Genomic DNA, 23,136 nt, shown 5'->3' on the forward strand with positions numbered 1-23,136 from the left:
ACATTCTTCAAAGCATTTCCAGTTAATCTCATTTGGTCCACACAATGTGTATGGATCAGGTATTTTATCTTAGCTTTTATAGACAAGAAAACTGAAACATAGAGAAGTTAAATGTCTTGCTTGGTAGTACACAACTTGGATATGTCACAGCCTGACCAAGATCTCAGCTCTCAGATCTCCTTATCGCTAGGTTTTGTGCTGTTCTCACTTAAAAATAGAGTATAACAAATAACAAAGCCCTGTCAATATGGGTCCACTGATGCTCAAAATTTTAAATTGGATGTTTTAAAATTAGAGTGTGGTTATAAAAGGGCAAACACAAGGGATCTTCGTGGTGATGGGACTGTTCTGTATCTTGACTGCGGTTGTAGATACACAAACCTACGTGTGGCAAAATTGTATAGAACTAAATACACACACACACACACACACACACACACACAAGTGCAGGTAAAATTAGGGAAATCAGAATAAGATCATTGGGTTGGATTGTATGAATGAATGTCAACATTCTGGTTGCAATATTTTGCTACAGTTTTACAAGATTTTGATATAGTTACCATTGAGGGACACTGGATGTAGGGTACATGAGGTTTCTCTGTATTATTTCTTACAACTGCGTGTAAATCTACAAATTATCACCATAAAAATTATAATAAAAAATTTGATCCCATCTGTGACTGTTGTCATAAATATTGGGTGAAACTGAGTGAATGAAGAGAGTCTCTCCATTAGTTCTTGGGTTCCTAAATGCTCAAGGTTGGAAGGAACCCTAGAGAGTGTCCAGTCCAAGAGGCCATCTGTCATCTGAATCCCATCCACAACATCGCAAACAAGTGGTGCTCTAATATGTGACCCAAAATTTCCAATGACGAGAAAAAAATTCACAAACCAGTCTATTCCACTTACAATAGTACTTCTTCACACTCCAGTTCTACGTCTTCTCTGTGGGGCTGTGTAGGAACAAACATTCTCTTTTCCTTATGACAGTCCTTCAAATACGTTAATACAGTGATCACGATCCCTCTAAGGCTAAGTTGCCTTGAGTCAACCATTCGGTTTCTTCAACTGTTCTTCAGAGAACATGATTTCTCATCTTCCCATTCAAAAGGCAGTGGGGTAGGAGGTGGAAAAAGCCCTCGATTTGTAATTAGAAGGCCAGGGGACAAATTCCTGCTCTACCATTTATCAACAGAGTGATCCAGGCAGCAAGTGAGCTTTAAGACTCGGTGTCCCCAACTGTAAAATGAAGATAATATCTTCCCTGTGGGTTGTTGTAAGGATTCAATGACATAATCAGTGTAAAATACTTACACTATCTGCTACATACATCTGTAAATGGAATAAAGCATTCTACCACTGGATCAATCTGCCTGCCATAACCTACCTATGACATGAGTGGTTTCAACATTTTGAGTGTTTTATGTCCCTCCACTCTGTCACATAACATGAATCCCCAGCATGATAGAAATAACAACTAGAAACACACTATTTCTGAGAAGCACATTAATTTGTTCACAAGCATTTTGGTTTTGTTTATTTTTTCAACAAATAATATTTCAGTTACCATCTCTGAGCCTGGCACAATCAATTTTTGTGAAGTTTTAGGATAGGAAAAAATTATAGCACTAGCATTATGAGCAAACTACATTGAGAAGGTCTCAAAGTAATAGAACCCCCAAAACCTAATTCCTTAGGATTTCTCAAAAAAGCACTTGTACAGCAATCATAAAAACAAAAATAATAAAAAATAAAAATTACTGTCATTTGAAAGCTTGCTACATGCTGTGCAATATGCCTCATACAAACAAGAACAATAATTTCATACAGGTAGTGTTACATCAAAGACACTTGCCCTTGGGCAGAGGAAATGTGGGATTTAGAGCTGTGTTGAGTGTCCAGACTGGAAGGATGCTGGTAGGATCCTTCAGGGAGGGTGGCCTGGTGAGAAAGCTGTATGCCCAGGGATGGTGCTGACTGCCCCCCTAGATCCCTTTTGTCCCCTGCTAGTTGGGAAGCAAGCCCTACATGGTATTCCAGCCATGATGGCAGCCACATATGCACCATCATTTCAGGGCCCAAGTACCTCCCTGGAAAAAAGAAAAACTCCTTTCCACTACTCCTCAACAAGGAAGTGGAAAGGAATTTCACTTAAAATTTCAAAGAAGAAAGTGAATGTGCTCCTACTGGACTCAGCCTCTTGATTCTATTCTTGGCCTCAAATCACTATCCTGTATAAGAAAATCCTGGACGTAAGTGGAGCTGACAGAATGCTGTGTAGGACAGAACTTAGACCACGGGCTCAGAGATAGAGACCTGGGATGGAATCTCATCTCTCTGTGTCCACCTAGGAGGACAGTTTTGGACAGGGGCCTGCACCTCTCTAACTGGCAGTTACATGGGGACAGCAAGACCATTTTGAAAAGTGGCTGAAATTACTCATGTGCTTATTGCAGTACCTGGAAAATTGCAAGTGTTCAATACTACTATTAGTTTTTATTCAGTGTCCAGCAAATGAAATATTCAGAAAATACCATGGACTATCCAAAATTACATCAGGCTGCTGTTTCTATGTCAGTTCATATTCTACTTTGAGTTATCTGGCTTTAGTGCTTAGCATAAAAGATGACTTGGTCATCTTTTCCAGACTTTTTTGAAATAGCTCATGCACATTTCTAGTAATTTGGGGGTGAATTTAAATTGGCTAACTTTTCAACTTTCAACCATTTCCATTTTGATACCCATGTCAGTTTAGGGGATCTGGTCTTTGGTTTGATTTTGGTTAAAGTCCAAGCTTCTGATAAGGGACTCCATAGTGACAAACTGGAACTGTGCTGTGGCTGGGTCAAGATCCTAAAAGCAGGAATTATTTCTAGACTCTACAAAAATGTTTTCCATCCTTCCCCCCCGCCCATAAATACCAAGATGACAGCGACCTGTCAACATTCCTTAAAAAATGAATTACTCTCTCTTCCTGAGTGCCTCTTTGTTGCTCAGATGTGGCCCTCTCTCTCTCTTACTAAGCCACCTTGGCAGATGATCTTACTGCCCTCCCCCGCTATGTGGGACCTGACTCCCAGGGGTGTAAATCTCCCTGGCAACACAGAATATGACTCCTGGAAATGAATCTGGACCTGGCATCGTGGGATTGAGAATATCTTCTTAACCAAAAGGGGGATGCAAAATGAAACAAAATAAAGCTTCAGTGGCTGAGACATTTCAAATGGAGTCGAGAGGTCACTCTGGTGGACATTCTTATGCACTATATAGATAACACCTCTTAGGTTTTAATGTATTAGAATAGCTAGAAGTAAATACCTGAAACTACCAAACTCCAACCCAGTAGCCTTGATTCTTGAAGACAATTGTATAGCAATGTAGCTTACAAGGGGTGACAGTGTGATTCTGAAAACCCTGTGGATAGCACTCCCTTTATCCACTGCATGGATGGATGAGTAGAAAAATGGGGACAAAAATTAAATGAAAAATGGGGGGTGGGTGCTTTGGGTGTTCTTTTTTTATTTTTATTTTTTATTCTTATTCTGATTTTTTTCTGGTATAAGGAAAATGTTCAAAAATAGATTGGGGTGATGAATGCACAACTGTTTGATGGTACTGTGAACAGTTGATTGTACACCATGGATGACTGCATGGTGTGTGAATATATCTCAATAAAATTGAACTGAAAAAATGAATTGCTCTCATGCTGTCAAATCTAAATTTAATTTAATGAACTATGTGAGCTTTCTAGAAAGCCATTCAATTCAGGAGTAGAGGCAGTTGTGCATCACCCAGAGGAAACAACTCATTTTCGGATTATTCTAGGAACTAATTCAGTCAGTCCACCCCAGACAGGACCTATTTTCTTGTTCTCACTTTAAGGCTGTCACATGATTAGGTGCCAGTTTTAATCTCAAGGGTTATCCCCCTATGAAGGTTAAGTAACATGAATTTTAAGTGTCATTTCTTAGATTGCAAGAAGCAAAAACGTGAGCACATACAACTAAAAGACTACATTTATTTTCTTTTTGGTGGAGGGTTGAAAGATCATTGAATGTTAATTCTTTCATTTTCATTACTCATTTTTTTTTTACTGGTATTTATAATTACCCAAATGGTCTTTATTTCTTTATGTTGCTCTGAACCACAGTCTCATGTCTTTACCCTTTACCTTTCAGTCTCAAGAACTCCCTTTAACATTATTTGTAGGCCAGATCTAGTGGTTACGAACTCTCTCAGCTTTTGTTTATCTGGGAATGTCTTAACTTGTCCCTCATTTTTTTTGTTTTTGTTTTTGTTTTTAATTTTTACTGAGATTGTTCATATACCATACAATTATCCAAAGATCCAAAGTGTAAAATAAATTGCCCCGGTACTGTCATACAGCTGTGCAACCATCACCACACTTAATTTTTGTTCAATTTTTAGAACCTTTTCATTACTCCAGACAAGAAATAGAGAAGAAGAAGAGAAGAAAGAAAAAAAAGAAAGAAAAGGAAACTCGAATCCTCCCATATCCCTAAACAAACCCCCTCCATTGTTGACTTGTAGTATTGGTATAGTACATTTGTTACTGTTTATGAAAGAACGTTGAAATACTACTAACCGTAGTATATAGTTTGCAATAGGTATATATTTTTTCCCTACATGCCTCTCTATTATCAAATTCTAGTTGTATTGTCATACATTTGTTCTGGTTCATGGAAGAGATTTCTAATATTTGTAGTTAATCACGGACATTGCCCACCCTAGGATTCAGTTTTATACATTCTCATCTTTTGACCTCCAACATTCCCTCTGGTGACATAAATGTCTCTGAGCTTCCCCTTTCCACCTCATTCACACACCATTCGGCGCTGTTAGTTATTCTCACATCTTGCTATCGACACCGCTGTTTGTTTCCAAACATTTAAGTTCATCCTAGTTGAACATGCTGCTCATACTAAGCAACCACTCCCCATTCTTTAGCCTCATTCTATATCCTGGTAACTTACATTTCATGTTTATGAGTTTACATATTATAATTAGTTCATATCAGTGAGACCCTATAATATTTGCCTCTATGTGTCTGTCTTATTACACTCAATACAGTGCCCTCAAGTTTTCCTCATCAACCCATTTTTTTTTAAGATGGTTTTGTTCACACCCCATACATTCCATCCTAAGTAAACAATCGATGGCTCCCTGTATAGTCACATATTTATGTGTTCATCACCCTCACCACTATCTATATAAGGGCATGTACATTTCTTCCACAAGGCAGGAGGGAGAGTAAAAGAAGGTAGAGAGGCAAAAGAAAAAGAAAAAAGAAAGAGGAAGGAAAAAAATGACAGCTAGTAAGTAGCAAAGGGAAAAATAACCTTAAATCAAAGTAGAATAAAGAGTCAAACACCACCACCAATGTCAAGTGTCTCACACTACTCCCCTATCCCCCCCTCTTATCTGCATTCACCTTGGTATATCGCCTTTGTTACATTAAAGGAAGCATAATACAATGATTCTGTTAGTTACAGTCTCTAGTTTATGCTGATTGCATCCCTCCCCCAATGCCTCCCCATTTTTAACACCTTGCAAGGTTGATATTCGCTTGTTCTCCCTTGTGAAAGAACATATTTGTACATTTTATCACAATTGTTGAACACTCTAGATTTCACTGAGTTACACAGTCCCAGTCTTTATCTTTCTTCCTTTCTTCTGGTGTCTCATATGCTCCCAACCTTCCTCTCTCAGCTATGTTCATAGTTATCTTTGTTCAGTGTACTTACATTGCTGTGCTACCGTCTCCCAAAATTGTTTTCCAAACCTCTCACTCCTGTCTTCTCCTATCAGTCTGTAGTGCTCCCTTTAGTATTTCCTGTAGGGTGGGTGTCTTGTTCATAAAGTCACTAATTGTCTGTTTGTCAGAAAATATTTTAAGCTCTCCCTCATATTTGAAGGACAGTTTTGCTGGATATAGGATTCTTGGTTGGTGGTTTTTCTCTTTCAGCATCTTAAATATATCACACCACTTCCTTCTTGCCTCCATGGTTTCTGCTGAGAGATCCGGAACATAGTCTTATTAAGCTTCCTTTGCATGTGATGGATCGCTTTTCTCTTGCTGCTTTCAGGATTCCCTCTGTCTTTGACGTTTGATAATCTGATTATTAAGTGTCTTGGTATCGGCCTATTAAGATCTATTCTGTTTGGAGTACACTGTGCTTCTTGGATCCGTAATTTTATGCCTTTCATAAGAGATGGGAAATTTTCATTGATTGTTTCTTCTATTATTGCTTCTGCCCCTTTTCCCTTCTCTTCTCCTTCTGGGACACCGATGATATGTACATTATTGTATTTCATTTCATCCTTAAGTTCCAAGAGACATGGCTCATATTTTTTCATTCTTTTCTCCATCTGCTCCTTTGCATGTAAGCTTTCAGGTGTTTTGTTCTCCAGTTTCTGAGTGTTTTCTTCTGCCTCTTGAGAACCGCTGTTGTATGTTTCCACTGTGTCTTTAGTCTCTTGTGTTGTGCCTTTCATTTCCATGGATTCTGCTAGTTGTTTTTTTTTTGAGCTTTCAATTTCTGCCTTATGTATGCTTAGTGTTTTCTTTATAGCCTTTATCTCTTTTGTCATATCTTCTCTCAAATTTTTGAATTGATTTAGCTTTAATTGTTTAAATTCCTGTATCTCAGTTGAAGTGTAAGTTTGTTCCTTTGACTGGGCCATAACTTCGTTTTTCCTAGTGTAGTTTATATTTTTCTGTTGTCTAGGCATCTGACCTCCTAGGCTACCCCAATCAGGTTTTCCCAGATGAGAACAAGCTCAGGTCACAGAAGGAGGAAATATTCAGTGTCTGGTTTCCCTAATGGTGTGTCTTAGAGAATTGACACACCCTGTGCTTTTCTGCCCAGCAGGTGCACCTGTCAGCCTGTAATGGGCTGGTGTAAGGGTGTGTGGCCTGTGGCTCTCCTCCCCCAGGCTTTGGGGTCTGGTTCTGGTAAGGCAGGTAGTAGAGCTGGACCCCTCCCTTTCCTCTTGGGAAGCTATGCCCCCTCCAGAGAGGTCATTTGCTTATAAATAGATTCTTTGTTTCGCTGACTCTGCTGGTCAGAGTGCTGCGATTTTAAAATGGCTGAGGCTTTCTCTACTGCGAAGAGCTGTGAGCTGAAAGCAGCTGAGATTTTCTCCACTGAGCCACCCAGGTTGACAGAGAAAGAAAGGGGCAGAAAGCCCCCAGATTCACCCACCGGCCAGAGATAGCACCTGATCCTCTGGGCTCCACTTCCCAAGATAGATATGTCCCCTGACTCTCCCAAGGTCAGTCATCACCAAAAGCCTCTGTCTGCTTGTTGAGGATTCGCTGTCTATACTGAGCAGTTAACATTAAAGCCCCAGTTGGAGCTGGGCTAAGAGAGTGCTGTTCTCCAGCACCACGAGGCTTCCGTGGGGAGGGGCTCTCGGCTCCCGGCTCTCAGCTCTCAGCGCGGGTCCACAGATTTTACTTACAGATTTTATGCTGCAATCTCAGGCATTCTTCCCAATTCAGGTTGGTGGATGATGAGTGGATAATCACGTTTGTCTCCCCACAGTTGTTCCAGGTTATTTACTAGTTTTTCGGTCATTTATGAATTGTTCCAGGGGAACTAACAGTCTTCCACTCCTCTCTATGCTTCCATCTTAGCTCCTCTCCCATTCCTCATTTTTTTAAATAAGATAATCTAGATATATTCCACTAATTTGGGAAAAATAGAAAATAACCATCGGCTATAAACCCACTTTTTATATATTAACATTTTAACACATTTCACTTCCATCTGCCTTCTCTGCAGTATTTTTACATACTTGAAAAGGTTGTGTTCCTGCATTTTTGCACCTAGCATTAATCATGAGAATATTTCCATAAACATCACTTTAGTGGTGGTATTCCTTTACAGAGATATATGCTTAACCATTCTGATAACTATGCTACTACATCTACTTTTAATAAATAACCCTTAAAAAATCATGCTTGTTCTATAAAATGTAACATACAGAAGATACAGTAACTGTTATGTTTTCAAGTGTGGCTGCAGGGATTTGAAGACTGAAGAGAATATATTGACAAATGCCATTTAGTGAAGATCCACGATGTGTAGGCACTACGCAATCATATTTTTAATCCTCATACAACAGCCTCAAAAGGTGAGTAATATTATAATTACCACTTTACAGGTTCAAAGGTGATATAGCTAGTAAGTGGTGGATACAGATTTTGAACAGAGGTGTCTGATCCCAAAGGTGGATTTTCTCCTTGCTATATTGCACTGTCCTCCCTACTCTCCCCACCACCACCATCTCCAACACCACCTCCACCTCCACAATCTTCACAAACTACACCTCCATCACCACCTCCACCACCACCATCTCTACCACCTCCACCACCGTGACTTACAACACCACCACTATCTTCAGCACATTCTGCAACACCTCATCTTTACCACCATCTCTGCCACCTCTACCTCCACCACTTCCATCACTACCAACATCAACAGTCCAACACCATCACCACAACTTTCAACACCACCAACATCACTTCCAACAGCACATTGCCATCGTGTCCACTTTTCTAACTTAGGGCTTCTTATCATCTCTTTTCTACACATGCTTTCTTCTCTTCACACCTTCATATTCTCCTCCTGTCCTGCTTCACTTTCATCTCTTCCAATTTGCATCCCCTTAAGTGTATGGGTAACAGAAACAAAGCAATAGCTACCCTACCACACTTAATTTATGAAATCTTAATTATTCATTCATTTAATAGTTACTGAGAACATATGATGTGGCAGGCATTGTTCTAAGTCCTGGGGGTACAGTAATTCCCCATTTGCAGGATTTGCTTCAACACCAAAAGGCATGCTTTTTTTAGGATTTTCTACACGCACACCCACCCACACCAATAGCCGTGTTAAATCTGCTTGCAAAGTGCCCTGGCTATCAGCACACACAGCCCAGCCTCCAAGCTGGATGGAAAGCAGAAGTGAGTGGTTCAAGAAGGATACTCGAGTCAAAAGGAAAGTCTCAGGCAATAGCCATGAAGTAATTTCTTATCTCTTATTGCCACAGCAAACTACCGCAGGAAAGAACTTCCTATTTCCATACTCTAGTGATGCATGTTTACTTAATGCCATTTGCCTGAAATAGTTTATACACGGACCCTCTCCAGAAAAGACACCTGATACATAAAGAGAGGAAAAGAAAAAAGTGAAAAGGTAAATTAAAGAATAGGCACATCAACAAATACACAAACACAGGTCCTTTTCCTCGCCACTTGCAGGATATGAACAGAGAGGAACCTGTATTCTTTCTGTTTCAATTTTCTATGTAAAATAAACAGCTCTAGGGGATTGGGCCTATGCCTTTTTAGGGTTCAGGGTAGTACTGGGAACACAGAAGCCTCTAAAGACAAATAAAGTCCACTGTTATCAATCAAAGATGGCTTAGTGGGTTTTGACTCTGCCGCCTTTAGTTAAATGTCTTTCATATACACCTAAGCAAAGAAAACCAAGCACCCCAAATGCCCTTGGAAAAAGCCTTTCTACCAATATCACCTTAGCCCCCCTTTTTGTACCAGAGATACTTTGTCAAGCCTGTGACTTTTATCTAAAAGTAAAATCCCCTCCAGCTACCTGCATACAAAGGGGATTCTCCACAAAAAGCACACTTACTCAAAAGAGCGTGGCAGCAGTGTTTTTCGAAATGAACTCTTTAGGACCCAAACACATGCTGAACTGTACTTTCCTAAATCAAACCCATAGTCTGCAGTCCAAACAGCTGTCAGCACAGCATCCATTAAAGAAAAAGAGAGAAACACAGTAAGTACACAACTCTAACCCGCCAAGATCTAACAAAATTAGAGAGCACCTTTACACAGGACATAACAGCAGCAGGTTTATAAAGAGCTGAGCAAATATTATATCCCAAGAGCCACATTTCAGAACTCACTAGTCTGAAGATCGTGCCAAGGTATCAATTGCTTTACATCTCAGTATGCCAACCCCTCACTTCTTATACATCAGCCAAGGAGTGTTTTTACTTACATGCAGTAAAAAGGGAGTAAATCCAAGAGCTGTCTCTTTTTCCTTGAATTCAGAAAACTCATAATAGCCTGAGGCAAAAGTTGAGGGTTCCACTCTAAGCAGCTACAGCTCTGGAGGCTCAGCCTACACAGGACTACCATTCGAAGTTGACCAGAGAATAAAGCTCTTTTGAAAGAAGAGGAAGTGTCATCTTACTTCCTCAATTTTTTGTTCTTCCTTCTTATTGTTATTGAGCCCTTCCCTGATTCCAATACCCAGGACACAATGCAAGCAAAGTGGGCATGTCCTATCTGACTGACTTCATCTGTCACCAGACACTGCCCAGGACTCGGGTACAAACGTGCCGTGGCTCCCCTTTCCTGTCTGGGGGCAAAGCTGCTTATTAACAGGAAAGGGGAGTGAAGTCCTTTGCAGAGCTGTTCTCATGTTAGGTTGAGATGACATTTTTAAATCACTGACTGCTTTCATGCTCTCATCTCCTTTTGAGTTTCCTTCCTTTCTTGCCTCCTAATCATTCATAGTGCTCTACTAAATAAATAGGGTAAGGATGAATTTGTAAAAGGTGTTTTAGGATAAAAATAAGTCTTAGCCTGCCATTCTTTTGCAGTACACACAATAAAGTCTCTAAGTTCAAATTTTTCTTTCACACGCTAGAAAGAGAACATGACAGACCAAAAGTTAGAGATGTTTGAACTTACTGGGCTAAATTCTTGCCACCTGCCCCACACCTATCTTAAACCCTCCTTTTCATCCCCAGCATCTTGTCTCTTCATGGGAAAACAATACACTCCCATTGTATTTATACTCTGCTTTGAAAGAAAAGGAAACAAGTCATTAGCAATGGGCTCATGACCAATGCAAGCTTTCTAAATGTGGGAACTGTATCCTTTGCATGCGTATTATTTCTCAGTCATTCTGAGGTTCATTACCTCAGGACCTAGAGGCTTAAAACCAAAAATACATATCACATCATGTTTTCTGTGTCTCAGGAAACTGGGCATGGCTTGGCTGGGTGCCTCTGCCTCCCAGTGGCTGCCAAAGTGCCTTCCTGGTGTCAGCAGGGCTGCAGTCATCCAGAGGCTCGACCGGGGCAGGAGCCTCTCCCCGCTCATGTACGTGGTTGGGGTAGGATTCCACCTCTCACAGGCTCTTGGTCTGATGGCCTCAGTTCAACTCTAACTGTCGGCCCCAAAACACCTTCAGTTCCCTGCCACGTGGACCTCTCCTGAGGGCAGCTGACAATAAAGCTGGGGCAAGCAAGTCAGAGAGAGTGAAAGAGAATGAGAGAGAGAAGAGCAAGACTCAGGTCAGTCACGGGTAGCCTAACCTCAGAAGTGGAATCCCATCACTTTTGCCATATGTTGTTTGTTAGGAGCGAATCACTAGGTCTAGTCTACACTCAAGAAGAAGGACTTATACAAGGCATGAATACCCATAGGTGCGGATTATAGGGAGCTATCACAGCATGTAAGATCTTTATCCAAGACTGAGTTGCCCCTGTCAAGCCAAATACTACAAGAGGGAACCCTGTCTAAACTATAATCACTTATGCAGCCATACCACTGAGGTGAAAACTGAGACTTTCATCCAGGCATTAAATTAGCCCTCAGCTCTCTAGTTATTACCAACCTCACACTGATCAGACCTGAAAACCTAATGACCTTCATCATTCCATGTCCAAGAAACAGACAAGTTAACATACAAACAAAAACCTAAACCAAACTATAAGACTAGTCTAGCATCAGGAAGGTGGCTGAGGCAATTTCAGTAAAAAGAATTCCCTGGATTGGAATTCCCTGACGCCTGGCCTTCCTCCTCTCAACATGCAATGAATCGTCTCCTTCCTAGGAATGGCCCAGCCGGGCCACATGGCCTGTGGTCCCCACCAATCCCACGTGGTACAAAAGCAGATCACTTCTTCACCTTGCCTTGTCAGCCAAGGCAGCGTAGACCAGAGGCAACTGGAAGGCCTGTTTTTCTGGCAAGCAGACAACTGGGAGAAAGCAGAAAAGGGGTCATTCTGAGTAGAGAATTCTGCTGACCTTAGGTCTTCCTAATTTAAAAATGTGTTTATAACATCTGGCATTCCAGACAGAAACCAGTGTCACATGATTCGCAGTTTAACTGGCAAAAGATCAAGGGCAACATTTAAAAAGCCAAGTGGAAATCCTCTGTATGGCATGTTTTGTGTCTCTGCTTCAAATGTCAGAAGTTTGTATTTTTTTTCTTTAATTTATAGATGAAGCATGGTCTATTTCCAAACATACCCCATACCTCACAATCCAACTGTCATTAAAGACAGTTGTATTAAAAATAAATACTGTTGTTGGCAGAGCAGAAGAAGAAAGAATATACAAATAAGGTCACCATTTGGTAAAAGCAGTTAGTTACCTTTGGGGACTAGATAATAGTTGGAAACTACTTCAGTCTCTGGTGTCCAGCTTCTTCTCATTTTCTCTATGTTCATTTCACAAGGAGATAAAAATTAAATTAATCTTGTAGAGGAGTGAAAGGATTAAAAGAAGATGCTGCACATTTTGACCAGAAACAAAATGAAAGTTTGCTCTGTGGCTTCTTTTTTGTGTAAGCCTCTGTTTCTGGGAAGTGCCGCCTCATCCTCTCCCTGCATTGAGCTGCTCCTCCAGTTCCCTGCTTCAGGTAGCATCCGAAGAGTACTAGATGATAGCAAAAGCATTTAGCAACATCAGTAGCAGAGACTTGTCTCTCGTTGGGATTTTAGATGCCATCATCAAAGACATTATCAAAGTGCACGTCATTTACCATTATGCGGGCAAGGCTGGAGCCACTTAAAATCTTTGAGCAGAGATAATCTGACGTGTAAAACTGAATATTCCTCAGGGTGGCTGGACTTGCAGTTCAAGGTGACGGACTAACCACAGATTCTTCTCGTTTCTTCCCCCTTCCTCCCAAGACCTCCTTAAAATGACAGGAGCAGTATAAAGAGACATAAACCCACAATTAACAAAAATAAAATTGGGGGAAAGCATTAGAGCTGGAAAGATCCGAACAGATTTCTGGAAGATGGGAAGCTAAAGGGGGTGAAATGACTGATGAAGGTAAGCAGGGAACCATGGCACAGGGTTATCAAGGAGAGGATTACAGAAGAGGAAACAATCCGTCTGTGGGGCAGCATTCCCAAGAGGAGCAGGACTCAAAAAGCTGCAAGAAGTTAGAGAATGTAAAAAGTGACAGGACTGAAAACAGGAAGATTTCTTGAAAGCCTATAAGAATCTAGCCCCCTTCCCATGCTCCTCTTTCACATATCGTTATCTGCCAAGCTTTCAACCATATCACCTCACCCCAGGCAAGAGGATTGGTCTCTAAAGAAATTGCAGTTATGCAGAGAATACAGACAGCTTATGTGGAGATGGGGGCTCCAGAGCAAAGACTCTACCTTCTGGCACCAGAGTGCCACTCAGCACAGGCTGGAGGACAACATCTTGCCATTCAGTTACCATGAATCAAAGCCCCTCAGTCGACAAGCCCTGCCCACTTGCCCACAGAATCTGATCTGACCGGTATTGCTGGGTCAGTCTTAAATAGTCACCTGCATTTGAAGAAATTCTGCAGTAGGCAAGATGGGGCTAAGTGTGTGGAGTGTGAGTCCTGGCATGCTGGAGACCAGGAGGCAAACATCAACCTGGGACACCTGCACACAGAATGTGCCATCCTCCCTGGCTGAAAATGGGACTTCGGTGCACTAAATCTGGTTCAGGAACATGGAAAGTCAGTAAATTGTATCAGTCAGGATGCTTGCTGCAAACAATAGAATCTACTCTGCCTCAATGCAGAAAGAAATCTAAGAGACTCTAAGTTATTGATGTTCTCACCATCAAGGTGACTCTGTAGTCTTTCGTCTTTCTCTTCTATCACTGGGCACTAGAAGGTGCTCCAAAGAATCCCCTCGTTTCCACTGTGTAGTAGCAATTCTGTAACTCCTTGATAATGGGGATCAATCTGCCATCCAAGCATGATAACCCCTTTTGGCCTATCCATCCTGTTGGAGCCAAAATAGCCTAGTGGCAGTCATCTCAGCTTCCAATTCAATGAACAGTAATTGTAATCCCTGGAAAAAGAACTCCTTCCGTGGATTCTAGCACCTCTATATCTATAGAGCTTTGTTACAGTTTGCCAATGCTGCCGTTATGCAAAATACCAGAAATGGATTGGTTTTTATAAAGGCGGTTTATTTGGTTACACACTTACAGTCTCAAGGCCATAAAGTATCCAAGGTAAGGCATCAACAATAGGGTACCTTCACTGGAGGATGGCCAATGGTGTCCAGAAAATCTCTGTTAGCTCATAAAGGCATGTGGCTGGTATCTGCTTGCTCCCAGTGGTGTTTCAAAACGGTGTTCTCCAAAATGTCAGTGTCAGCTTCCAACTGCCGTCTTCAAAATGTGTTTCTCAGCTATAGCTAGCTATGAGCTCCTTCTGTCTGAACTTTTATAGGGCTCCAGTGAACTAATCAAGGCCCATGCTGAATGGGCAGGGTCACACCTCCATGGAAATTATCTAATCAGAGCTATCACCTACAGTTGGGTGGGTCACATATCCATAGAAACAACCTAATCCAAAGGTTCCAACATAATCAACACTAACATCTGCCCCTACAAGAATGCATTAAAGAATATGGCTTGGAGAGGGGCAAGATGGCGGCATAGAGAGGAGTGGAAGCTAAGCAGTCCCCCTGGAACAACTACAAAAAAAACAGAAACAACTAGTAAATAATCCAGAATAACTGCGGGGGGACAAACGAGACCATCCACTCATCATACACCAACCTGAATTGGGAGGAATGCCCAAGATCACAGCATAAAATCTGTAAGTAAAACCTGTGGATCCAAGTCACGAGACCCCCCTCCCCCATAGCCCGAGCTGCAAAGCCTCCTAGTGCCAGAGAGCAGCTCTCTCCCAGCAAGCGAATACAGCTCAGCTGAGCTCCAACTGGGCTTTTAAGTAGCGAGTGTGAACTGCTCACTACAGGTACGCATCCCCAAAAAACAGACAGAGGCTTTGGGTGACGACTGACCTGGGAGAGCCGGAGGGTCGCCTTGACTGGGTCTGAAGGGGACTATCTGTTTCTTTTTCGGCTCAGTGGAGAAAACCCCAGCCATTTTAAGTTTCCAGGGCTGTGACTCTGGGAAGGGTGGAGACAGCACAAGCAGAGAGAGAGACCATTGAAATGCTAATGACCTCCACCTGGGGGCTCTGTCTTCTCTAGGAGGAAAGGGGTGGGGCCCTTTCCATTCAGAACCAGACCCCAGAGCCTGGGGGAACACGGCCATACCTCCTCACACCAGTCACGAATTATAGGCTAACAGGCGTCACCTGCTGGGCACAAAAGCACAGTGACCCGAGGCATCAAAGGGTGGAGCAATTCTCGAAGACACACCCTCAGGGAAACAAGATACTGAATATTTCTTCCCTCTGGGACCTGAGCCTGTTCTGGTCTGGGAAAACCTGATTTGGATAACCAAGGAAACCATGCCTAGACAACAGAAAATTACAATCTACACTAAGAAAAACTAAGTTATGGCCCAGTCAAAGGAACAAACGTACACTTCAACTGAGATACAGGAATTTAAACAACTAATGCTAAATGAAATCAAAAAGTTTAGAGAAGATATTGCAAAAGAGATAGAGGCTGTAAAGGAAGCACTGGACATGTATACGGCAGAAATCAAAAGTTCAAAAAACCTACTAGTAGAATCTATGGAAATGAAAGGCACAACACAAGAGATGAAAGACACAATGGAAACATACAACAGCAGATCTCAAGAGGCAGAAGAAAACACTCAGGAACTGGAGAACAAAACACCTGAAAGCCTACATGCAAAGGAGCAGATGGAGAAAAGAATGAAAAAATATGAGCAACGTCTCCGGGAACTCAAGGATGAAACAAAGTACAATAATGTATGTATCATTGGTGTCCCAGAAGGAGAAGAGAAGGGAAAGGGGGCAGAAGTAATAATAGAGGAAATAATTAATGAAAATTTCCCATCTCTTATGAAAGACATAAAATTACAGATCCAAGAAGCGCAGCGTACTCCAAGCAGAAGAGATATGAATAGGCCTACGCCAAGACACTTAATAATCAGATTATCAAATGTCAAAGACAAAGAGAGAATCCTGAAAGCAGCAAGAGAAAAGCGATCCATTACATACAAAGGAAGCTTTATAAGACTATGTGCAGATCTCTCAGCAGAAACCATGGAGGCAAGAAGGAAGTGGTGTGATATATTTAAGATACGGAAAGAGAAAAACCACCAACCAAGAATCCTGTATCCAGCAAAGCTGTCCTTCAAATATGAGGGAGAGCTCAAAATATTTTCTGACAAACAGACAATGAGAGACTTTGTGAACAAGACACCTGCCCTACAGGAAATACTAAAGGGAGCACTACAGGGTGATAGAAGACAGGAGTATGTGGTTTGGAACACAATTTTGGGAGATGGTAGCACAACAATGTAAGTACACTGAACAAAGGTAACTATGAATTCGGTTGAGAGAGGAAGGTGGGGAGCATGTGAGACACCAGAAGAAAGGAAGAAAGATAGCGACTGGGACTGTGTAACTTGGTGAAATCTAGAGTATTCGACAATTATGATAAAATGTACAAATACGTTCTTTTACGAGGGAGAACAAGCAAATGTCAACCTTGCAAGGTGTTAAAAATGGACAGGCATTGGGGGAGGGATGCAATCAGCATAAACTAGAGACTGTAACTAATAGAATCATTGTATTATGCTTCCTTTAATGTAACAAAGGTGATATACCAAGGTGAATGCAGATAAGAGGGGGGGATAGGGGAGGCATGTTAGACACTTGACATTGGTGGTATTGTCTGATTCTTTATTCTACTTTGATTTAAGGTTATTTTTCCTTTTGCTGCTTCCTAGCTGTCATTTTTTTTTTCCTCTTTCTTTTGCCTCTCTACCTTCTTTGACTCTCCCTCCTGCCTTGTGGAAGTAATGTAGATGCTCTTATATAGATAGTGGTGAAGGTGGTGAACACATAAATGTATGACCATGCAGAAAACCATCGATTATTTACTTGGGATGGAATGTATGGTGAGTGAGCAAAACCATATTAAAAAAAATGGGTTGATGACAAAACCTCGAGGGCAATATACTGAGTGAAATAAGCCAGACACATTAGGACAATTATTGCAGGGTCTCACTGATAGGAACTAATTACAATATGTAAACTCATAGACATGAAATATAAGGTACCAGGATATAGGACGAGGCTTAAGAATGGGGAGTGGTTGCATAGTATGAGCAGAGTGTTCAATTAGGATGAACTTAAATGTTTGGAAATGAACAGGGGTGTTGGTAACAAGACGTGAGAATAACTAACAGTGCCGAATGGTGTGTGAATGAGGTGGAAAGGGGAAGCTCAGAGTCATATATGTCACCAGAAGGAAAGTTGGAGGTCAAAAGATGGGAATGTATAAAACTGAATCCTATGGTGGGCAATGTCCATGATCAACTGTACAAATACTAGAAATCACTTCATGAACCAGAACAAATGTATGACGATACAATTAGAAGTTAATAATAGAGGGGCATATAGGAAAGAACTATATACCTATTACAAACTATATACTACAGTTAGTAGTATTTCAACATTTTTTCATAAACAGTAACAAACGTACTATATCAATACTAGGAGTCAACAATTGAGGGGGGTTGGTTAGGGATAGGGGAGGTTTAGAGTTTCCTTTTCTTTTTTTCTTTTTTCATCTTTCACTTTATTTCTTGTCTGGAGTAATGAAAAGTTTCTAAAAATTGAACAAAAATTAAGTGTGATGGATGCACAGCTGTATGAGGGTGCCCAGGGGCAAGTGATTGTACACTTTGGATCTTTAGATAATTGTATGGTATCTCAACAATCTCAATAAAAATGAAAAAAAAAAATATGGCTTTTTCTGGGGGACATAATATATATACAAACCGGCACAAGCTTAAAGTCACAGGGACAGAAAGTAAAACTCTGCCAATGGTCATTAGTTGTAATGGTAAAAAGTAACACTCTCACTTCTACCTGTTAGTTCTTAGATGCATAGCTATGAGTAAAACAGCACCATACACCAATTCAGTACATGAAATGAATCTGCAGGAGTCCATCCCACCTCAGAATGTGATTTCTCCCTGCTGATGCCATAACTGAGTGTTGTAAGAGGCTATTCCTCCACTCAAGGCAGCTAATTGCTTCTGGGAAAACAGTGAAACCAGTGAACCCTTGATCATGAATTGATTTCCTTACTTCTCTTCAGGAAACCAGGCTATTTCTATCTTTCCACTCAGCCAGAATTAGAAGGGGCTTGTCACCCCTTACAATATTGCTGGTCTACCTCCTGCCTGACATTTGTACTCCAGGGAGGGAAAAGGGGAAAGGCCAAAGGCAAAGGACCTGCTAAGCCAGCCTACCTTCCAAAGAGTATTCCCTGAAATGCCATCCAAATTCCTCTACTTTTATCACTGGCCAGAATTGGCACATGGGCATGCCAAGCTGCAAAAGGAGGATGGGAAATGTAGTTCTTAGCTGGGCACATTGATGCCCTAAACAAAATAGGAGTTCTGTTAGTAAAAATAAGGTGCAGATGTACAGTCAATGGTCAACTAACAGTACCTACATATTAATACTCCCTCAGAAGGAAGTATTAATTGCTTCTTGGATGTATAGTTCTTCTTCAATAGTGATATGCACTCCACCCATGTATTAAGGCATCAAACTTCTCAGATGCAGCAAAACTGTGTCTTGACCAGATCTTGTCCCCAGCAGCTACATATCCATATTAGGAATTCTGAGAGCTAAGGAAAGCTTCCTGAGATATGCTACATTTACTCCTGTTTGTGAGTTTTCCTAGCTGTAGCTGAGTTTCTGTTATTAAATAAATCATGAACTTAATCTCAACTTACAGTGTTTATGTTTGGGAGGAAGATTCTTTGGATCAATCTGTGATCCATTTTAAATGTAGAAAAGAAAATTTAAAATAGCCTTTGAGAGATCCATATAGATAATGTATCCATAAAACAAGATTGAAGTGTAAGAAAAATAATTGGAGAACAAGAAAGAAACCGTTGGATATTATAACTATGATTGCCAAATAGAATTCTAATGGAAGGGCTAAATGATAAATTCGAGTAAATCTCTCAGGAAATATCATTGATATCATCAAATAAATAACATAAAGGATTTCTCTGAAGTGAAGTTCATGAGTATTTGGATTAAAAGATTTTACTGACAGCCCAGGATGGAGAATTTCACATCATTGCAAAATCTAGGATAAAGAGAAAGCCCTAAAAGCTTCCAAAGAAAATGAACAAGCCACCTCCACAGAAACAAGGCAGTAAGGGGTATCAGATTTCTCATCAATAGCATCACAGGTCAGAAGACAAATAAGCAAAGCCTTCAAAGTTGAGGGACTTTAATTCTACCCTAAAATTCTGTATTTATTCATTCAGCAAATATTTTTGAGCACCGATCAAAAATACATGGACATGCAGTTCAAATATTTTTGAACACCAATCCAAAGTGCTGGGGTACAGCTGTGAACAAATAATAAAGAAAACCCTGCCCTCAGGGGCCCTCTCTCATCATGCTCCATTCAGGAGGCTGTGCTCCCTAAGCAGGATAAAAATGTAAAATACAACATATTAGGTAGCAATAAGTGCTAAGGAGGAAATTAAAAAAAAAAAAAAAAAACAGGATAGGAAATATAAACAGTCTGGGGAGAAGCTAAAATTTTTGATGCGCAGCCAGAAAGAGTCTCACTGAGAAAATGATCTCTGAGTAATGACCTAAAGAAGTGAAGTGAAGGGATAAGCCATGTGGACATTTGGGAAAGAGCAATCCTGGTGGAGGTAGCAGCTAATGCCAAGTCCTGAGGCAGAAGCTTACCTGGGGCACTGGAGGAATCCCACTGAGCTGGGTATGGCTGGAGCAGAGTGAACAACAGTGGCAGAAGATGAAGTCAGAAAGGTAAACAGGGGCCAGGCAACACATAGTTATAGTTAGGCCACAAAGGAGTCATAATTAGAACTTGGGTTTTTCACTCTGAGTGAGTTGGGGCCAACTAAACTAGGAGTCAGCACGCTTTTTTTTTTTTTTTTTTTTTTTTGTAGAGGCCAGATAGTAAATAGACTTTGTGGGCCAATCTCTGTTGCAACTATTGAACTCTGCCATCGCAGGGTGAAAGCAGCCATAGACAATATATAAATGAATGAACCATGGCTGTGTTCCAATGAAACTTTATTTACTGTCACTGAAACTTCAATTGCCAATGATTTCCTGTGTCATGAAATACTATCCTTTTTATTTTTTTTTTTCCCAGCCATTAAAAAATGTAAAAACCAGCCTTAACTCATAGCCTGTACCAAAACGGCAGCAGGACAGATTGGCTTGTGGGCAGTAGTTTGCCAACTCCTGAACTAAACTATCAATTAAGTATGACAGTACAACAAGCTTATTTTCAGACACATTAAGATCTGACTCAGAAAGATGGCCTCCTACACATCCTTTCTTAGGAAGTTATTTGACAACGTATCCCAGCAAAACAAAGGAGTAAACCCAAATGCGGAAGAGGTAGGATCCAGGAAAGAGAAGATTCAACCCAAGAGTGTAATGAAAGGGAGTCCCTGGATGGGAATAAGTCAGCTCACCTGGATAGCAAAGCATTCAGGTTAGAACATGAGAAGTAAAGCCTTTAAAAGCAAAGTATCAGAAGGGAAAAATGGAGTCACAGAATGTGACACTATCCTTAAGATATGGAGTTACATACAAGTAAGGCAAAGCAAGAAAATTAGAAAAGCAATTAGAAAACACCAAAAATAAAAATAAAAACGGTAAAAGAACAGAAGTGTAATTATACTACTTGGCTGTAAAGTAAATAATAATGATATAGTCATAACAATGCAAATACCACTGCTTTTCAATCTTGAGAATCAACGTATGGAGAAAATATGTAAGATCAGAAAAGACTGTAAATAAACCTTGAAGATATAAAAGTTAATGTAGGCTGTGCTGCATAATATGGTAGTGACTAGCTATTTAAATTTAAATTTATTAAAATTAAATTAAATTAAAAATTCAGTTCCTCGGTCATTCTAGCCACATTTCAAGAACTCAATAAGCCCTTGTGTCAAGCGGCTGCCATATTGGACAGCACAGATACAGACCATTTCCATTAATACGGAAAGTTCTATGGGAGAGCCCTGGAAAATTTGGAAGGCAGAAAGAGAGGTTTGAGGTGCTAACTTACATTTTAGGGAAGAGAGCTACTGTACAAGCAAGAAACAAAAATGAAAGCATAGTATTTTTAAAAAGCCATACAAGTAACTTACAGAAGCACCAAAAATGGAGATTTAATTATAACCAGATGAGAATGGTGATAAAGTTCTCAAGTGAGCTAAACCCTCATTTATTGTTACCAAGGTCAAAAGATAATGTCTCAAATTAATTGGACTGGGTGTTGGCAAGGAGAGTCTGATGTCCTACAAAATGAAGAGCAGTCCTTCACAGCAAAGAAGTATCCTACGGCCCTTTTGATTTCTAATGTCCTGCCAGAAAGTCATATAATATAAAGAGTATATCACTTCTAGATACCTGAGTCTAGAAACAAGCTATTTTTACATGGTTTTAATATACACTAAAATGTTGAGGAATGTTGCTATCCTGTACATCAAAATTTATCCTGTGAATTTGTTTTGTTTGAAAATTTACTAAGCATTGTTCGCCATTTCTGAAAATCACCTAGGACCATTGGCACTGGCAACTCTGCCCATGGGATCAGTCTTGTATTGATCTGCATTTGTGAGTGTCACATCCACAAAGATTTGACATATGGCTATGGATATGGTTAGTTAGTCATTACTTCCATATATAAATATACTCAGGAAAGTAACAACAGTATTTAGTTCAATATTATCTTACTTAGCTTTAATCAAAACTTACTCATTTTAAGATACCTTGAGAACATTATGTTGAGTGAAATAAGCCAGAAATGAAAGGACAAATATTGTATGATCTCACTAACATAAACTAACTATAGTGAGAAAATGCTGAGAATTGAATTGCAAGCATAGGTTATCAAGGGATAGAATGTGGGCAAAGATTGGGCAATAGATGATTTAGGAGTACACAATGTTCAATAATGCTCATTGTAAATGTTCCTAGATTGTAAGCTCTTATGGCAGTCACATCTATTCCCAAGTTTTAACTTTTATTTCTAAATTCTGAGATGCTAAGCTCTTTGTGTATAACCTGGTAGTTCCCTGGAACTTTGGGTAGCTGTGTGAAACCTGAGACCCAGAGTTAGGGTTCTTCAGCTCTGAAAGTCAGCATTACTCCATACAGCAAATACTAAATAAGGTGAAAAAGAGATCAGACTTCAATTAGAGATATGAATGAAATGGACTTGGTTAGGACTAAGGTAAATCAGAATACACAATAAAGGATGATACTGGCTGTATTTTAAAAGTTCAACTTTTGTGTGATTCCAAAGGAAGAGACATTTATTTGGTACAAAATTTAAGTTTTCTGTAGCACACTATCTAATTTAACCTGTATGGTAAGTTTATTTAAACAACATTATTATTATATGGAACTTAGAATAGGGAATGATCCTGTTATTCAGTACAGGTTAATGTAATACCCTGACACATCCCAGAGTATTTTGGGCAGAAAACAGAAAAATATTTGCAAAGTCCCCTTTAGGGACTGAGGGGAAATGTAGAACTATCAAACTTCCCCAGGTGGGAATTCCTGATATTCTCACATGCATTAAGGACTCCCAATTTAATAAGTCAAGCATTCAATCTTACGGCTTACCCTTATAAAATTTATTTCTGCCAAGGAAACCTACTTATAATTGTGCCCAGGAGTCACCCTCAGAGAACCTCTTTGTTGCTCAGATGTGACCTCTCTCTCTAAGCCAACTCTGCAAATAAACTCACCACCCTCCATTCTATGTGGGACATGACTCACAGGGATGAGCCCAGCTCTGGCATCAGGGGATTGAGAAAACCTTCCTGAGCAAAAGAGGGAAGAGAAA

General features: G+C 40.3%; 1 protein-coding gene across 7 annotated transcripts in view; it reads right to left on the reverse strand.

Annotated features, from left to right (window-relative positions):
• IPCEF1 (interaction protein for cytohesin exchange factors 1) overlaps positions 1-10,366 on the reverse strand; it is a 162,706-nt gene extending 152,340 nt beyond the window's left edge. For 4 of the 7 annotated variants that reach the window (XM_037819939.1, XM_037819904.1, XM_037819930.1 and 1 more), the window contains exon 1: positions 10,056-10,363. The gene's annotated coding sequence lies outside the window, so the exon portion shown is untranslated. Of the gene's footprint in view, positions 1-10,055 lie in introns of all 7 variants that reach the window. The other 3 variants (XM_037819981.1, XM_037819961.1, XM_037819970.1) reach the window with 2 other exon arrangements.
• Positions 10,367-23,136: the final 12,770 nt, after the last annotated feature.

This window comes from Choloepus didactylus, chromosome 2, assembly GCF_015220235.1.
Source record: "Choloepus didactylus isolate mChoDid1 chromosome 2, mChoDid1.pri, whole genome shotgun sequence".
Taxonomy (NCBI): Eukaryota; Metazoa; Chordata; class Mammalia; order Pilosa; family Megalonychidae; genus Choloepus; species Choloepus didactylus.